Source organism: Neovison vison, chromosome X, assembly GCF_020171115.1.
Source record: "Neovison vison isolate M4711 chromosome X, ASM_NN_V1, whole genome shotgun sequence".
Taxonomy (NCBI): Eukaryota; Metazoa; Chordata; class Mammalia; order Carnivora; family Mustelidae; genus Neogale; species Neogale vison.
The window spans coordinates 80,153,096-80,170,002 of record NC_058105.1 but is presented as its reverse complement, the minus strand read 5'-3'; the positions used below and the strand labels follow the sequence as shown (position 1 = coordinate 80,170,002).

Sequence of the window (16,907 nt, the reverse complement as noted above, 5' to 3'; positions counted from 1 at the left end):
AATCTCTAAAACCCTGATCTGGACAATCTATAGCATGCACACGCACACGCCCACGCCAACACAGGCATGTGCATGTGTTCCCACACATACATAACTGCCTACTGGGGAATGAACAGTTATCACAGCTGCCCCTGTCTTTGTGCACCCGAGACAGTTCAGAGGATCTGGCTGTTCCAGAACTCTGATCTCCCCACCCTTGTTGTGTAGGAATGAATCTCCTTGCTCCCCAGGTCATAGAGGACAAATTTAGACTTTTCCTTGAGGAATTATACTAAGACCAAACAATAAGTGAAATAATACCCCCAAACATCAGGATAGAACTGCTCTTTGTCCCATGGCTGATCATCAAACTCGGCCCACGTATCACCTTAGCCTGTCATCAGCCATCATCTGTGTCATCTCAGCCACACAGATATGGGGCTTTGTCTTGGTGCAAGTCCATGCCAGTGTGACTCTCAGGCTGAGGTAAGTGGAAAGAGGCACCACAGCCCAGCCTGCCATCGGGTCTCCTTTCTCTGAGAACCTGTTTCCTTTTCTGCTGTCTGGCAGGGCCCACCCTGCCCCCCATGCTCTATCTTGGCTACATACAGCACATCTTCCTGCTATTTACTGTCCATGTCTGATCTTTCATCGGGGCTGCATACCTCACCCCTGTCCCTGAGACAGCTCTCAGAAGCCAGGATACCATGGGCTCTTCTGCCACCCTCAAGTTTGCTCTTGACATGGTTGCTCTGTGCTCCCAGTCCTTGAAGTCTGTCTGACTACTCTTCTTTCTGTATGCTCCTCTGACCCTCCTGACCTCTCCCATGTCCCTTCCTGTATTCAGCAGCCTCAGTTCTCATTCTCAGCTCATTGACTGAGGAGTTCTGACAGACGTGTCCTGGGTCTCAAAACTGATAAAGTAAGACACCCTTCCCCCCAGCAGGTGACAACTCCCACCTTCCCTCCCATGTCATACAGAAGTGCAACCACCTCTCCCTAAAGGTACGCTCACATACTCCCATACCCACAGACAGCTGACTCACACATGTTCAGACTCTCCTAGATGGGGCATCCCCCCAGTCTTCACTTCTGAGTGTGTGCTCATAGGCTTACTTACATTCCCAGGCGGGCAGACACACACCTAGGCAAAGACAATCGGGTGCCATATGTACATTCTTGCCATATGCACAACCCACAAACACACCACATATACTTCCACACCGACAAACATATCTAAAAATTCACAGGCACCTTACAGTCACACATGCCACATGCACGTACACAAGCATATAAATGTGCATATACACGGAGAAAAGAAATCTCAGAGTGGGATATGATCATCCCAGAAACACACATAACTGCACGCCGGCACGCACGCGTACACACACACACACACACACATACACACACACACACACATATACGGGGAAACAAACACACATTACAAAAGCAAGCATACTCACTAAGACAAACATGCATGCACACATACATACACATGAGAAGAAACAAGTTATGTCTACTAAAACTGTCCAAATTTCAAGAAAGAAAGAAAGTTAAAGATGTATTTCCAAGCCTCTGGTTCTTCCCTCATCCGAGGCCTACAATGCATAGATGTGAAGCTAGTGATCTGACAGTCTCTGTCTGATCTCTCTCTCTATCTGCCTGTCTCTCATTCTCACACACACACAAGCACACACAGAGACACACAAGCATGCTCTCTCTCACATACATAAACACGCACACAACATGCCCTCTCACTGTATTCTCTCTCTCTCTCTCTCTCTCTCTCTCTCTCTCTCTCTCACACACACACACACACACACACGCCCACTCACACATCTTCCACAGAAATCGTGGGGGGGAAAGTTGAGGGTGGGCAGTATGATTTCAGGTCCTGAGCAATGGTTACTGTAGGTGGGTGGCACCTACATCCTCCCTGGAGCCCTGGGTCACAGAAGAACCCAGTTCTTAGCACCCAGCCTGGACAGCTTCAAAGGACAGAGACATGGCAGCCTGCTTCTCAGCTCCTTCTGTTCACTATTCCCTGCTTTTTCTCCCTGCTGTGAGGCCTCCCTCCCTGCTGGCATGATCCTCTTGGGATGTAGCTGTGAAGAGAAAGAAGATATACCCGCCGTTCCCTCCAACCACTAGTCTCAAGAATCTTGCCTCAGAAAGAAGACAGAGTACACGGGTGCAGAGGGTGACGAAGGGGTACAAACAACCTGCATGCCAGGTCAGGGAATAGGAGATCAGCAGGCAAAGCGTAGACAGCTATCTGGGAGGAAAAAGAAGAGTGAGGGAGGCATGGCAGTGGAATCCTACCCTGTGACCCAGAGCTGCCAACACAGCAGAGATTACCTCAGAACTCCCAAGGGGTCTCCCAGCACCCCCTTTTACCCTCCAGCTCTGTAAAATCAGACTAATTCCCTGAGAAAACCTCATCCCATGGCATGATGACCTTTGATATGAGGCTTGGGACACTTAGCTAACAGATACATAGACTGAAAACTCTTGAAGAACATCCGCAGCAGAGGGCCTCAACTCAGGACCCTGGTCACTGAGCTCATGCTGCCCCTCATTCCTCTGCACTATGTGGCTGATGGCCCCAAAACCTTCCACCCTCATTCAGTAGACTCCCACAGGGCAGGGCACAAGAGCTCCAGCAGCCAGGAGTAGGGCTGCCCTGGCCAGACCCTGATTTCCAAGGACCAGGAAAACTGTGACTCCCAATGTTCTCCAGCCGGCTTGTAATCAGGAACCATGTGCCTCTCCAGTCCTGACAAGAAGTGTGTGGATCAGTGATTATGTGAGAATAAAATTAGCAATTAGATTCTGAAGAGAAAAAAAACAGACAAACAAACAAAACAAACCTCTGAATTATCAGTTTTAAGAAAATTGTCAGAAGTGGGCATGCCAGGAGAGTAGAAGAAGCTATGTACCTAGAACAGGAACCCAGTTAGACCACTATGCTAGGGTCTCCCTCAAAGTAGCCCACAGTCTGTCTACATCAGCATCCATGTTCCCACATGGATACTGAAAACAATTCCATGAGTACAGCTGGTGCCAAAGTGGGGCTAGGAAATCAATGCAGGAACCAGTGGGATGTGCCGTGTTTATCACTCCAAGAACCCACGGTCTGCAGTAGCCTTCCTCGTCCACCGCACCTTACTCTGTCCTGCTTTGTTGCAGGGAGAAATTACCAGCCAAAAGTCATGCTCATGGCTTTTGGACATCAAAAGTGGTAGCAAACCCAGGGGCTCTTTGTCTCTCTGCTAAAGCGGAGAAGTCAGGAGTGGACTGGTTTCCGTGAGCTCTTTCCTCATATTTACCTCCCAACCCCACCCCAGTTCTGGCAGTCTATAGAGAATACTTATCTTTTAATAAGGATATGGATAGGAAATGGCTATCTGTCCCTGTCTCAGATGATCAAGAGAGTGGACATTGCTGCCAGTGAGGTCTCACGCACAGCAAAAGTAAGACTTGGGTGGGTCAGACGTTGTGATGCTTGGGAAGGGAGGATGTGGGTCATTCATCCTTGGACTGGTGGAGTCAACCAGCAGGTCATCAAGCATGGTACTAACTCCTTGGTTATGGTGGGAACCCCCTGGGCTGTGGAAACATGCCTCATTGCACTGAGGCAACTGCTTTTCATCCTTTGGTAAACACTCTCACCCAGCCCCCATCAACTCAACACCCCCCCCCACACACACACCCTGCACTGCACATCCCGGTACATGATTATTCATTTTCTCAGTCTTCAGGGTTGGTGCTGCTTGAGAACTACATACACCCCTGGGGAAAGAATGGGATTTGGAATCAGAAGGTTTGACTTCCTCACTTTCACTGGGTTATGTGACAGTGGACAAAGACTTTCATTTCTTTGAGTCTCAGCATCCTCAATAGTAAAGTGGCTATTACAATGATAATACCTACTCAACAGGATGGTTAGGAAAATTAAATGAGGTACAGAGTATGCAACTTATTTGTATAGTGCAAGGAGGGACTGAGCAGATATGATTCTTATCATTGCTAAACATAATAACACATAGCAAGGTGTACTTACGGAGCTGGTCACATTCCCACTGAGGTGGAAAACAAAACAAAACTCCTCTGTCCTGTCTGATTTCTCTGGAAATTGCAGCAGTGTCTGTGGCCAGAGGTTTAGTCTAATTTCCCACTGTCTTTTTACTGGAATGCAAGCTTCATGGGATCAGGATTTTGATTGTGTGTTAGCTCCATTGGCTGGTATATCCCCGGTGCCTGGAATGGTGCCTCGTGCATACTAAGCATTCAAAAAATATTAGGTATATGAGTGAAGTAACATTTTTGAGAGTCTAGTGGAAAATAATGTGAATAATAGTGTGATGAACACTTTCAAGTCAGTGAGGTACTCTCACAAAGAAATCAGCTGACAGCAGAATATTACTTCACTCACCTTTAAATAAAAGATACAGAATTACTTTAACATATGAAGACCACGTGGGAATGCAAGCTGGTATAACCACTCTGGAAAACAGCATGGAGGGTCCTCAAAAAGTTGAAAATAGAGCTACCCAATGACCCAGCAATCGCACTACTGGGTATTTACCCTAAAGATACAAACGTAGTGATCTGAAGGGGCATGTGCACCTGAATGTTTATAGCAGCAATGTCCACAATAGCTAAACTATGGAAAGAAGCTAGATGTTCATCAATAGATGAGTGGATAAAGAATATGTGGTATATATATATATATATATATATATATAATTCCATTGTGTGTGTGTGTATATATATACATACATGTACATACATATATAAATACAAGTATGTATATATACATATATACACACACACACACACAATGGAATACTATGCAGCCATCAAAAGAAATAAAATCTTGCCATTTTTGATGACATGGATGGAACTAGAGGGTATTATGCTTAGCGAAATAAGTCAATCAGAGAAAGACAATTATCATATGATCTCCCTGATATGAGGAAGTTGAGAGGCAACATGGGGGTTGGGGGGGCAGGAAAGGGTGACTGTAACAAGATGGGATCGGGAGGGAGACAAAACCATAAGAAACTCTTAATCAGGGGTGCCTGGGTGGCTCAGTGTGTTAAAGCCTCTGCCTTCGGCTCAGGTCATGATCTCGGGGTCCTGGGATCGAGCCCCGCATCGGGCTCTCTGCTCAATGGGAAGCCTGCTTCTTCCTTCCCCGCCCACCACGCCTCTCTCTCTCTCTGCCTGACTCTCTGCCTACTTGTGATCTCTGTCTTTCAAATAAATAAATAAAATAGTTTTTTAAAAAAGAAACTCTTAATCTTACAAAACAAACTGAGGGTTGCCGGGGAGAGGGGGTTAGGGAGAGCGTGGTAGTGTTATGGACATTGGGGAAGGTATGTGCTATGGTGTGTGCTGTGAAGTATAAACCTGGCAATTCACAGACCTGTACCCCTGGGGCTAATAATACATTATATGCTCATAAAAAATTTTTTAAAAAATTAAAAAATAAACAAAGGGAAAAAATATGAAGACCACAGAAGCTTAGGAGGTACATGCAATGAATCATTAAGTTAAAGGTAAATTGTGCGATAGCAAAACCCTAAGAGTTGTTCGGAAGCTCTGAAGATGGTGTAGGATTCTCCCCCTGATCCTGGGGCAAACTTCTGATTGAGGAGGGAATGTAATTCATAGTAACAGCTCATGCTAGTTGAGCATCTATTACATTCTAGGCATGTATTTATATTACCTATATCATGTAACTTCACCCTCACCACAACACTATATGATAGGGTTTATAATCCATTTTCCAAATGAGATATCTGGGATTCAGAGAGATTAGGTAGCTTATAAGGGGCCACACAAGGTTTCTACTAAGTGGCAGAATGAAAATTTAAAACCAGGTCCCTCCAAGTCCAAAATATGTACTTTGCTCTCAAATATTAAGTGGTACTGCCCTCCATCATTATTAATATGGGGTATGCCAGTTTTTATGTGAAGTTTGAAACCACTAGAGGGATATCGGCACCATAAATTGACAGGGAAGCACATTTACACAGACTGTGAACAGAATCTCAAAATTTAATACAGTATGCTCTGCTGTACAAAGACAAAATGACTTACTTGTTTTCCATAACTAATCCTGCTTTTGCAGTACACACTCCAATGGATACTAAAGGTGGATGGGTAGACCTCTTACATTTCATGATTAAAGACTCTTCAGGCTCTTCCAGTTTGGCTTCTTCGTTTCAGGTAGTTATTGAGTCAATTATAACTTCTACTTACTTCTTCTCCTCCGTTCAATCATGTCGTGGATTGAAGGACAGAGTGTGGCTTAAGTGATGTCATGATGGTGGCCGTACAGAGGTGCCCTCACTCTGAGTGCTATCCTTTGGATTCTGATTATGTGGTGATGTAACTCGAATACTGCTTCCTTACTGGACTTCCCTCTTGCCAAACTTATGGATCTCCTTGAGATTTGGTTGCAAACCAAAGTTGACTCCCATGTGGGTGCCCAGTATGACATTCACTACCACAATGGTCTCTTGTCATTTCTCATTACACACTGTGTACTACGTTGAATAGCATGCCCCCAAGATGCATGTCTACCTTAGATTGTGACTTTATTTGGAAACAGGGTCTTTGCGGATGTAATTAGTTAAGATAAGACCATACTAGTTTAGGGTGGACCTTAAACCCAGTATGACTGCTGTTTCCATAAAGAAATAATAATAATAATAAGGAATACACAGAGACACAGACTCACATAGAGGAGCACACCATGCAAGGATGGAGGCAGACATATGTACCCCGATGTTCATAGCAGCAATGGCCACAATCACCAAACTGTGGAAAGAGCCAAGATGACCTTCAACAGACGAATGGATGAAAAAGATATGGTTCCTCTATACAACGGAACATTACGCCTCCATCAGAAATGATGAATACCCAACTTTTGTATTAACATGAACAGGACTGGAGGAGATTATGCTGAGTGAAATAAGTCAATTATCATATGGTTTCACTTACTTGTGGAACGTAAGGAATAACATGGAGGACATCAGGAGAAGGAAAAGAAAAGGGAATTGGGGGAAATCAGAGGGGGAGATGAACCATGAGAGACTGTGGACTCTGAGAAACAAACTGAGGGTTTTGGAAGGGAGGGGGATGGGGGGATGGGTGAGACTGGTGGGGGTATTAAGGAGGGCACTGGGTGTGGTACATAAGCAATGAATCTTGGAACACTGAGAAAATTAAAATAAAATAAAATAAAATAAAAGCAAGCAAGCAAACAAAGGATGGCGGCACTGATTGGAGTGATGTGTCTACAAGCCAAGGAAGAGCCAGGATTGCTGCAACCTTTCAGAGGCTAGGGAGAGGCAAGGAGGGATCTTTCCCTAGAGGTTTCAGAGGGAGCATGGCCCTGCTGACACTTCACCTGAGACTTGTATCTCCATGACTGTGAGAGAATACATTTCTGTTGCTCTCAACTACACAGTCTGTGGTAATTTGTTACTGCAGCCCCGAGAACATAACACATGCACCTGTGATGAGATTTTCAGCACATACCTCCAACACGTGTGTTATTTATTAATTTACAGATTATATACTGGCAACACTATATTAGTATGCAATGCTCATCACAAAATATACTTTAAAATTAGAAATTTTAAAAGATGTGATAAAAATAAGTATGCCTAGAATTTCTAGTGCTTCCTTTCCATACCTCCATGCTCTTCTTACCCACCTCATATGTGTACACACCCCACTTTGTAAACCAATGTGCTCCAAGATCCCCTCACCTCAGTTAGAGTCATTCTGATGTGTTCAACAACATTCAGCTGTCTTCTGTCCCCTTCCAGAAGGCTGGTGAAATAGTCTTAATCTCTTCCAAAGCAAATGGGAGCTGAAGAAGTTTTGGAGGTGTACGCATGGGTCTGATCTCTCCATATCCACTCTGAGTGAAGTGTCTTCACAGACTACAATAAAGCTTTTGTCTTCCAACACTCATGCTGGCTCCAGTATTGTTGGCACATGCTGCCTCTATATCCAGCTCTCCCGCCCATCTAATACCACCACTTATGGGATTTTTCAGAAGAAGATAGGACACACATATCTAACTAATATTATTGTTCTCTCTCTCTCTCTCTCTCTCTCACTCCCCCCCTCTCTCCTTCCCTCCATCCTTACTTCCCTCTCTCCTTCACTCAGTTCTTCTTCCCTCACCTCTTCAGAAAAAGAAACACTTTCATTTGCTTCTTCTTTCTAAGAGCCAGGGACCTAATTCTCCTGTATCATACCATCCTTTTCCTCAAGGGGATATGTACACTTTTCCCCCACACCAGGACCATTATGGCTACTGGAAAGTGAATTATTTTTGCAAGAACAATGGCAAATACTTACATTTATTGTTTCAAACTAGTATTGCCATTATACAACTTTGCTTCCGGAGCTTATTCAGTCCTGTGAGCAGAAGATGGTGAGACCATCATGCACACTACCCCTGGCCTCTCTTACCTCTACTGATCCTCCTTAGATAAGAAGTGTCAAGGTGGGACTGCTCCTTTCTTGCATATAAAACAAGAGGTAATGGCAGTTCACGCAGACGTGAACATGATAGCTGATACACTAGTCTCCAATTTCTACTGTTGTTCCTTGGAGAACCTAGTAATATCTGAATGGAGTGGGTCCAAGGGGCTTTTATTTCCTGGAGATACGCATGGCCATGTTTAAGAATCTTCCCTTTTGGGCAGAAGAGAGCAACCTTTCCAAGGATCCTGCCAAGATTTACCACTCTTCTTCCAGTGTGCTAGTTGTAAGGATGGGAAGTAACTGACTGAGACAGTTCCCAGAACTGAGGTGTATGTCTGTGGATCCAAAATTGATGGGGAAAGATGAGCCCCTAATTCCTATAAATGGAATGTGGAATATGTACCCATTCCACAATGACAATAAAAACCAGAGCACATGGTCTGACTAAGGGTCCTTTGTTTTTATTTACATCTCTATTTTTCTACTATGAAAGTAACACATATTAAGCAGTTTAATGAAGCATTTTTGTTTTCTAGTAGAAAAAAAGAAGGAAGGAATGACCCTAAACATGTCCAGGCCCGACCCTCTGGCCCAAGGACCAGGAATACTATGATTGCCATTATGCCCCAGCTGAGCTTCTAAGCCAGGACCCCTTTGTTTCTCCAGTCCTGGCAAGAAAGTGAGCAGCTTATATGTTCTTCAACAAATAAACGGCATGGACAAGATGAGGGGGAAATGTAAAACATTAAAAGACTAGGCCACATATAAACCATATGCAAATGTGGGACCTTTCAGACCCTAATTTGAGCCAACAAAGTGTATAAATGCATAAATCATGTATAAATACAAGTCTGATGAGACAATTGGGGAAATGCAAAAGTTATTGGGTAAGAGATGATGCTAAGTTAGGCTTGGTAATTTTCTTGGGTATGGTGTTGTGCTGTGGTTCTGCTGAAACTGGTCCTTATCTATTAAAGTATATTTCTGGATAAAATGAATTGAGGTCCACATTTTTCTTAACAGTACTCCAGAGAATCAAAACAAAACAACTTTTTTTTTTTAAGTATGATGAGGGATAGATGAAACAAGAATTGAAGAAAGTTAATGATTGTTGAAGTTGATGACTCTTGAAAACTTAATGGGCACAGAGAGTGCATTGTACTATTCTTTCTGCTTTTATGTGTTTGCAATTTTCCATAATAAAAGGTTAAAAATAAAAAATGAAACGCTTGGATTGCTGAGGGTAACGTGTAGGGGTAAGAGATGAGGGACAAAAAAAATAAGAAATAGTCACATTTGTGGGAAATGAAATATGAAAAATGCCCATGAAATATCAGTCACATATTTATAGACATTGTGGCAATTGCAGATTCTGGCAGATGTACGCCATCCTTAAACAAATGGTGCTGGGAGTATTCCCAGCTGGGAGAGCTGGGAATAGCTCTACAATTTTAAACAATGTTTATTTGCCCAGAGAAAGAACTCTGAAAGGAGGGGGTGTCCTCTTGATTTCTTAAACACATTTTATTTTAGAGAAATAGCTTTTTTTCTATTCTTGTTGAAGGACATGTAAAGAAATTTCGTATTCAGTAATATGCACAGCTGGTAAGAATACTGAGGGTGGTTGGTATGCTTGAAATTTTCTTACCTAAAAGAGACCAGGTGACAGGAATTATTAACTCTCTTATATGTAAGCTTGGTAGAGAAAATAACTGAGGTACAGAGAGGTTTTTAGGGGTTAGAACCAAGGACACATCTCTTAACCGAAGTCAACACCATCTGCAATGCAACAGCAATATAGCAAGGGAATCTTGCACTCTTTAGGAACCTGTGTTTAAGGGATCTTCTGTCTCTGGGGATCCATTACCCTGGGACAGGGGGTGGCAATCTTTCCATAGTTCTCCACCAAGTATCGTACCTCTGTTCATTGCTGTGCTGGTGGTAGAATAGGATGCTAACTGAGACAAGTTCCCAAATGTGTGTGGGTGGGTGTGTGTGCGTGTGCATGGGCATGGGCCTGTGTGTACATGAGATGGGTTCTTGCTGGAAAGGGGAGGTGAGAAGCTGTCCCATTCTACAGAAACTACATTTTAAAAACAAAAATAGAGAAATGTGCTTTGAAAGAAGCTGTTATTATTTTCTTATCTTTTATCGAACATATAACATAGGCACATGACAACAATTTGTGGAAACAAAGAGAAGAAAGAAAGTCAAATGTTACCTCATCACCAAAAACCTCCACTGTTTGTACTGCAATATATTTGCTCCCCTCTTGTAGTCTGTGCATATGCATGTTTTAGATGGCTAAGATCATACCATAAATAGGATTTTCTGTCCTGATTTTTTTTTTACTTGACTTTGATTTGTGAACGTAGGCATATGTAGGCAATTTTCATAAGGGTATGAAAATTGAATCCCATTTGCCCACACGCTAATCAGACTGTGGTTTTCAAAATGACAAAATTAGATGTAATCAGACCTGTCCCTGAAAACCCAGAGCATTTTATCTCCATAGGTCTGATTGTCTCTGAAGGAAGACAGAAGGAGCCCCAAGTCTCAGTCACTGGCAAACTGTGAGATGGGGGCTGGCAGGAGGAGAGGGAAAGAGGATGGTTTGGGTCACCACTCAATGCTGGAGTTACCTGCCCTTCTTTTTTTTTTTTTTTTAATTAATTTTCCTTTTTAAAGTTTTTTTCCAATTTATTTATTTTCAGAAAAACAGTATTCATTATTTTTTCACCACACCCAGTGCTCCATGCAAACCGTGCCCTCTATAATACCCACCACCTGGTACCCCAACTTCCCACCTGCCCCGCCACTTCCAACCCCTCAGATTGTTTTTCAGAGTTACCTGCCCTTCTTACCATCCAGCTCATAGAGTGGGCCAACCCCTGCTCCTGGGCACTCAAGACGATTAAAAATGGAGCTGCAATAGGATAAATCCTGATGAAGAATCAGGGAAGCAACTGAGAGCTGAAGAGAATCTATCCTGATTTCCAGAACCCTTTTCACCTCTGAATGAAAGCCTGCCTGAGAAAGAAACCTTGAGGCCACACACATGCAAAGGTAATATTCAAAAATAATTTACAAATGGTATAGTCATTTAAATCAATACATGCATCAGTATAGAAATGGAAATTTTAAATATACTCCCTTTTTGTCCCTTGAATAACCTACTGATGATAAAACTTTTTAACACAAAATAGGAGATGTAGCTTGACAGCCAACTTCTACTAAAGTGTATATACATTGCTTGATATGATTTATAAGCTTTTTTGCAGATTTCTCACTACAGGGAGCCTATCGAGGTCCACATATTCTTCCTATTTTCATTATTTCAATGTCTAGTTTTTCAGAACGTTAATTCTTTCTGTTGGCTATTTGCAGTAAGGTGGCAAACATAAAGTTTATTGGGAAAAGACTTCCACACATTTACTTTACATCATTTTGTGGACCAGCCAGAGATCATTGAACATGATGACCTTTCACCTAAGTAAAACATTTGGGAAATGATCTGACAGGTTGGCTAAAATCCCAGACTTGCTCCCTAGCTTACACTGGTAACATCTTTCCAAATTCCAATACATTTTTATCTGAGTATTGTCTCACTCACTCCATTCTCTCAAGCACAGATAATAAAGTTTGATAAATTATTTCATATAGTGTCCCTTCCAAATTTCATACTTTTTTTAAAGATTTCATTTATTTGACAGAGAGAGATCACAAGTAAGAGGAGAGGCAGGCAGAGAGAGAGGAAGGGAAACAGGCTCCCTGCCGAACAGAGAGCCCGATGCAGGGCTTGATCCCAGGACCCTGAGATCATGACCTGGGCCAAAGGTAGAGGCTTAACCCACTGAACCATCCAGGTGCCCCCCAAATTTCATATTTTAAGTAAAAATTTACGAGCTTTTCCAGTTGAAACAGTAGAGGGGTGGGGGCACTTGATTGGCTCTGTCAGTAGAGCATGAGACTCTTGATCTCAGCGTCCTGTGTTCAACCCCCACGTTGGGTGAAGTGTTAAGCTGAAGGAAGGGAAGGGAAATGAAAGGAAGGGAAGGGATGGCAAGGCAAGGCAAGGCAAGGCAAGGCAAGGCAAGGCAAAAGCCAAAAGAAAAGGGAAGGAAAAGAAAAGAGAAAGAAAAGGAAAGGAAGGAAAAGGAAAGGAAAAAAAGAAAATGCTGAGATATAATGGAAGGGTTACCAACTGACTGGTTGGCCCAGGACTATCCCAATTCTAGCACTAAAATCCCTGTGTCCTGGAAAGCCTCTCTCTAGAACATAAAAAGTCCGGGTTTTCACATTTGGATGCAAAAGGTTGGGGCGGGGGAGTATAGAACTCTTATGGTGGCCCCCACAATTAAGGCTGAAAGTGACAGTGCTTTTAGTGTCAAATGGACACCACATGGATTACAGCCTTTCCTATTTGCTGTGACTCTTTCGTCCCCTAACCGTTGATATTGACAACCATAATTTGAGGTTCACAATAGTGATCATGCATTTTGCATCACCTTGTGCAATGTGACTTGAGAGTGCAACTTAAGCATGTTGTCATCCCGAGCATTGAGTCCCTAGCCTGGCACTCAGGAAACACTTAGGGAATGGCTATTGAATAAATTTCCAGGTGTTTGTCCCACTGATAGACACAAAGATGTGTGAAATGATGCTGTACAAGTGTATTCTCTGCAGCAGGACTTCAGTGACAGAAAGTAGGAAATGACCAAAGTACCATAAAAAATGTACAACTTACACAGTTTTTAAAATATGAGTGTTTATAATCTGTGTTTATTTAGTGTGTTCACTAACTGTTGTTATGTGTGCAATGATGCATTGATATAGTGTTAATTTAACTTTCAATGTTGTGAATTTGGATCATGGTGTATTAATATGCAGATAATGAAAATGGGAATGATTATAATATCAAATGACTTGAAATAAGGCCTTTTGTATTATTTTATTACATTTTGTTAGTCACCATACAGTACATTAGTTTTTAATGTAGTGTTCCATGATTCATTGTTTGCATATAACATCCAGTATTATTTTAATGACAGATTGAAGATCCCTCACCATTAGATTAAAGAAGGAAATGAGTAAAACAAAACATATTACACATAATGGAGAAAGGAATTTTATGTCAGCCATAGTGGACAAGGGTATGTGGAAGTGATAAAATACCTCCCCAAAATAAAATCAATAATATTGTAACAACTTTGGCATGATGACAGTGAGAAATATTAACTGGACTTATTGTCATGAACATATGATTGAATATATGTGCGCGTATATGTATAGTCACTGTGTTGTACACATAAAACTAATACAATATTGTATGCCCATTACTCTTCAACATACTCTCCCAAAAGACAACAATGTCCGCTTGTAAACACAGACTGCTGAGCTAGCTTGGGCATACTATTCTCAATCAACACACACTATTGTTTCCTTTCCATCACCTCTCTATAAAACTGAGTAAAGTTACATATTCTGACTCCAAGATTATAATGAAAAAGATCAATGAACAAAAGAGGAATGTTTGATCTAGATGCATTGAATCCTTATAGTGGAGAGCTAATTCTATCAGATATTACCAATAATCATGCTTTCTACGCTATGTCAAGTAATGTCTCAATTTACAGCGACAAATAATAAAATACTCCCCTTAGCTCTTACTTACTTTGATTTGAACAATGGAGTTTCACAGTCTCCTTGAATCCTATGAAGATTTTACTAAAATCACAGACAGATGTCAATGATTGCTGATATATTGTCCAAATACAAACTACATTTTGCTTTTATATCTGCATATTGCAAAGATAGGGAGAATGTAAAGTTTCACAATTCTATTCAGTCTACTAAATTCTTTTTTAAAATTTTGTTATGTTAGTCACCATACAGTAAGTCTACTAAATTCTTATCAAAGAAGGTAAAATGATCTTATTTGCTAAATGTTCCACACAATTTATTCACAACACTGATTTTTAAAAAGTGTGATTTTCAAAAAAAATAAATAAATAAAAAGTGTGATTTTCTTACCTTATTTTTAAGCTTATGAAATAAAATGTTTAGTTACTTTTTAATTTCCTCAAATCATGCAGAAGCATGTAATGAGATTTTAATGAGACATGGTTCTATAAGATGACTGTTATTGATGCCAATCATAGGGAAGATGCTAAAGTAGTCTACCTACCCATAAAATCATATTTTCAAAGTGTGTAACAAGAAGAATATCCTTTTCATATTTGGAAATACACTGAAGATGAGAATGGAGAATGGACTTCAGTAAAGCAGAAATATGCTGTTTCTTCAAAAAAGTTTGAAGAGATCATAAGAAGCCTAGAAAAGTATTGACTGATTGCACCTGATTTGTTCAATGTTATGTGTAGTTTGCAACAAAATCACAATTAGCTATAAAAATGACTCTTATTTTTTTTTCAGAAATAAGACTAAGAAGAATTTTTTAAAGAGCCACCAGCAAAGGGCAGCCAAGTTTAACAGAACTTTCTTGACTTCTTTACTAAAAAAGTAATTTACATGGAATCCAACTTCAAATCTGAAAGTTCAAAACTTCTTCAGAGCTTTAAAACATCTTTCCTGAGCAAATATGATTTTGCTTATGAAGACATTTAATGCACTTCAGAGTGTTTGGAAATTCTGGACATTTTAGACATGGGCAGCCTTATTTATGTGAAAAACATGAACTTATTTATGTGAAAAACGTGATTGACAAAACAGGTCTAAAATATAAAGTGGATAGACATTACTGGATACAGAAACCAATTTCTACAAATCAAAAATCTGCTATTACTGGTAAGTAAAATCCTTGTTTAAATGGCTTTTTTGAGAGGACATTGTTGCCATTACACTGGACTAACACACTAGGAATCAGTTTCATGGTGGCTTCATAAGAGCAGAGTTTCAAGTCAAAGTAAATTTTAAGTTTCATTGTATGTTGTTCAACCACTATATAAAAGAGGGGAAAAAAGGATGTCCTGAAGGCTGCAGGCAGTTTAGGGAAAAATCCATTGAAAATGAAACAGAATAAAAATACCATATTGTGGGACAATGAAGCAAGTTAATTGTTTTTCACTAAATTTAGGTAATATCTGCATAATTAGTCCTGCTTTATTTGCATTCTCCTTCAATACAATCTAACAATTATGCAGGTTAAGAATAAACAGTACAGCCAACAAAATTTAAAAACTGAATAAAGTTTTTATTTTTATTATTTTTGTTTCAAATTTTCAAAAAAATTCTAGTTAGTTAACATATAGTATAATATTGGTTTTAGGAATAGAATTTATTGATTCATCACTTAACAACACCCAGTGCTCATCACAAGTGCCCTCCTTAATACACATCACCCATTTAGCCCATTCCCCATCCATCACCCCTCCATCAACCCTCAGTTTGTTCTCTATAATTCAGAGTCTCTTATGGTTTTCTCCCTTCTCTTTTCCCCCTTCCCCTATGTTCATCTGCTTTGTTTCTTAAATTCCACATATGAGCAGAATCATATATTATCTGTCTTTCTCTGACTTAAATAAATAAATAAATATATAAATATATATATATATATATATATATATATATATATATATATACACACACATACACATACATGCACACATACCATATCTTCTTTATCCATTCATCAGCTGATGGACAGTTGGGCTCTTTCTATAATTTGGCTATTATTGATAATGCTGCTATAAACATCAGGGTGCATGTGCCCACTTTAATCAGTATTTTTGTATCATTTGGATAAATACCTAGCAGTGCTATTGCTGAATCATTGGGTAGTTCTATTTTTAACTTTTTGAGGAACCTCCATACTGTTTTATAGAGTGGCTGCACCAGTTTGCAATAAAGTTTTTTTAAAAGAGTTAAAATAAATTGCTGTATTAGAGGAAAGAAGCATTATAAAAGTATAATTATACTTTCACACATATTTTTTTTGAATTTGTTTATCTTTTTTTCCAATTTATTTATTTTCAGAAAAACATTATTCATTATTTTTTCACCACACCCAGTGCTCCATGCAAGCCGTGCCCTCTATAATACCCACCACCTGGTACCCCAACCTCCCACCCCCCCCGCCACTTCAAACCCCTCAGATTGTTTTTCAGAGTCCATAGTTCACACATATTATGTAATTTTCCCTAGTATTAATTCTTACTACTTGCCACTGTTAACTAGTTTTATTGTTGTTTTGTTTAAACAATAGTATTTCTGAAACAGGAAAAAGAGCCATAATAATATGCCATTGAAAGTAAACGTCTATCTTTCATACCTTGTGTTAAAGTAATAACATACATGTATATCACTATTTATTAAATTGTGCTTTCATGTGCTTTCATGTCTCCTCTTTCATGTCGTTTCCAAGGATAGCAACCTAGGAAAATTTGTCA

General features: G+C 40.4%; 1 protein-coding gene across 1 annotated transcript in view; it reads right to left on the bottom strand.

Moving 5' to 3' along the window:
* The window catches only part of ALAS2 (5'-aminolevulinate synthase 2), a 92,190-nt gene that overhangs the window by 62,922 nt on the left and 12,361 nt on the right, over nt 1–16,907 (bottom strand). The window lies entirely within an intron of this gene.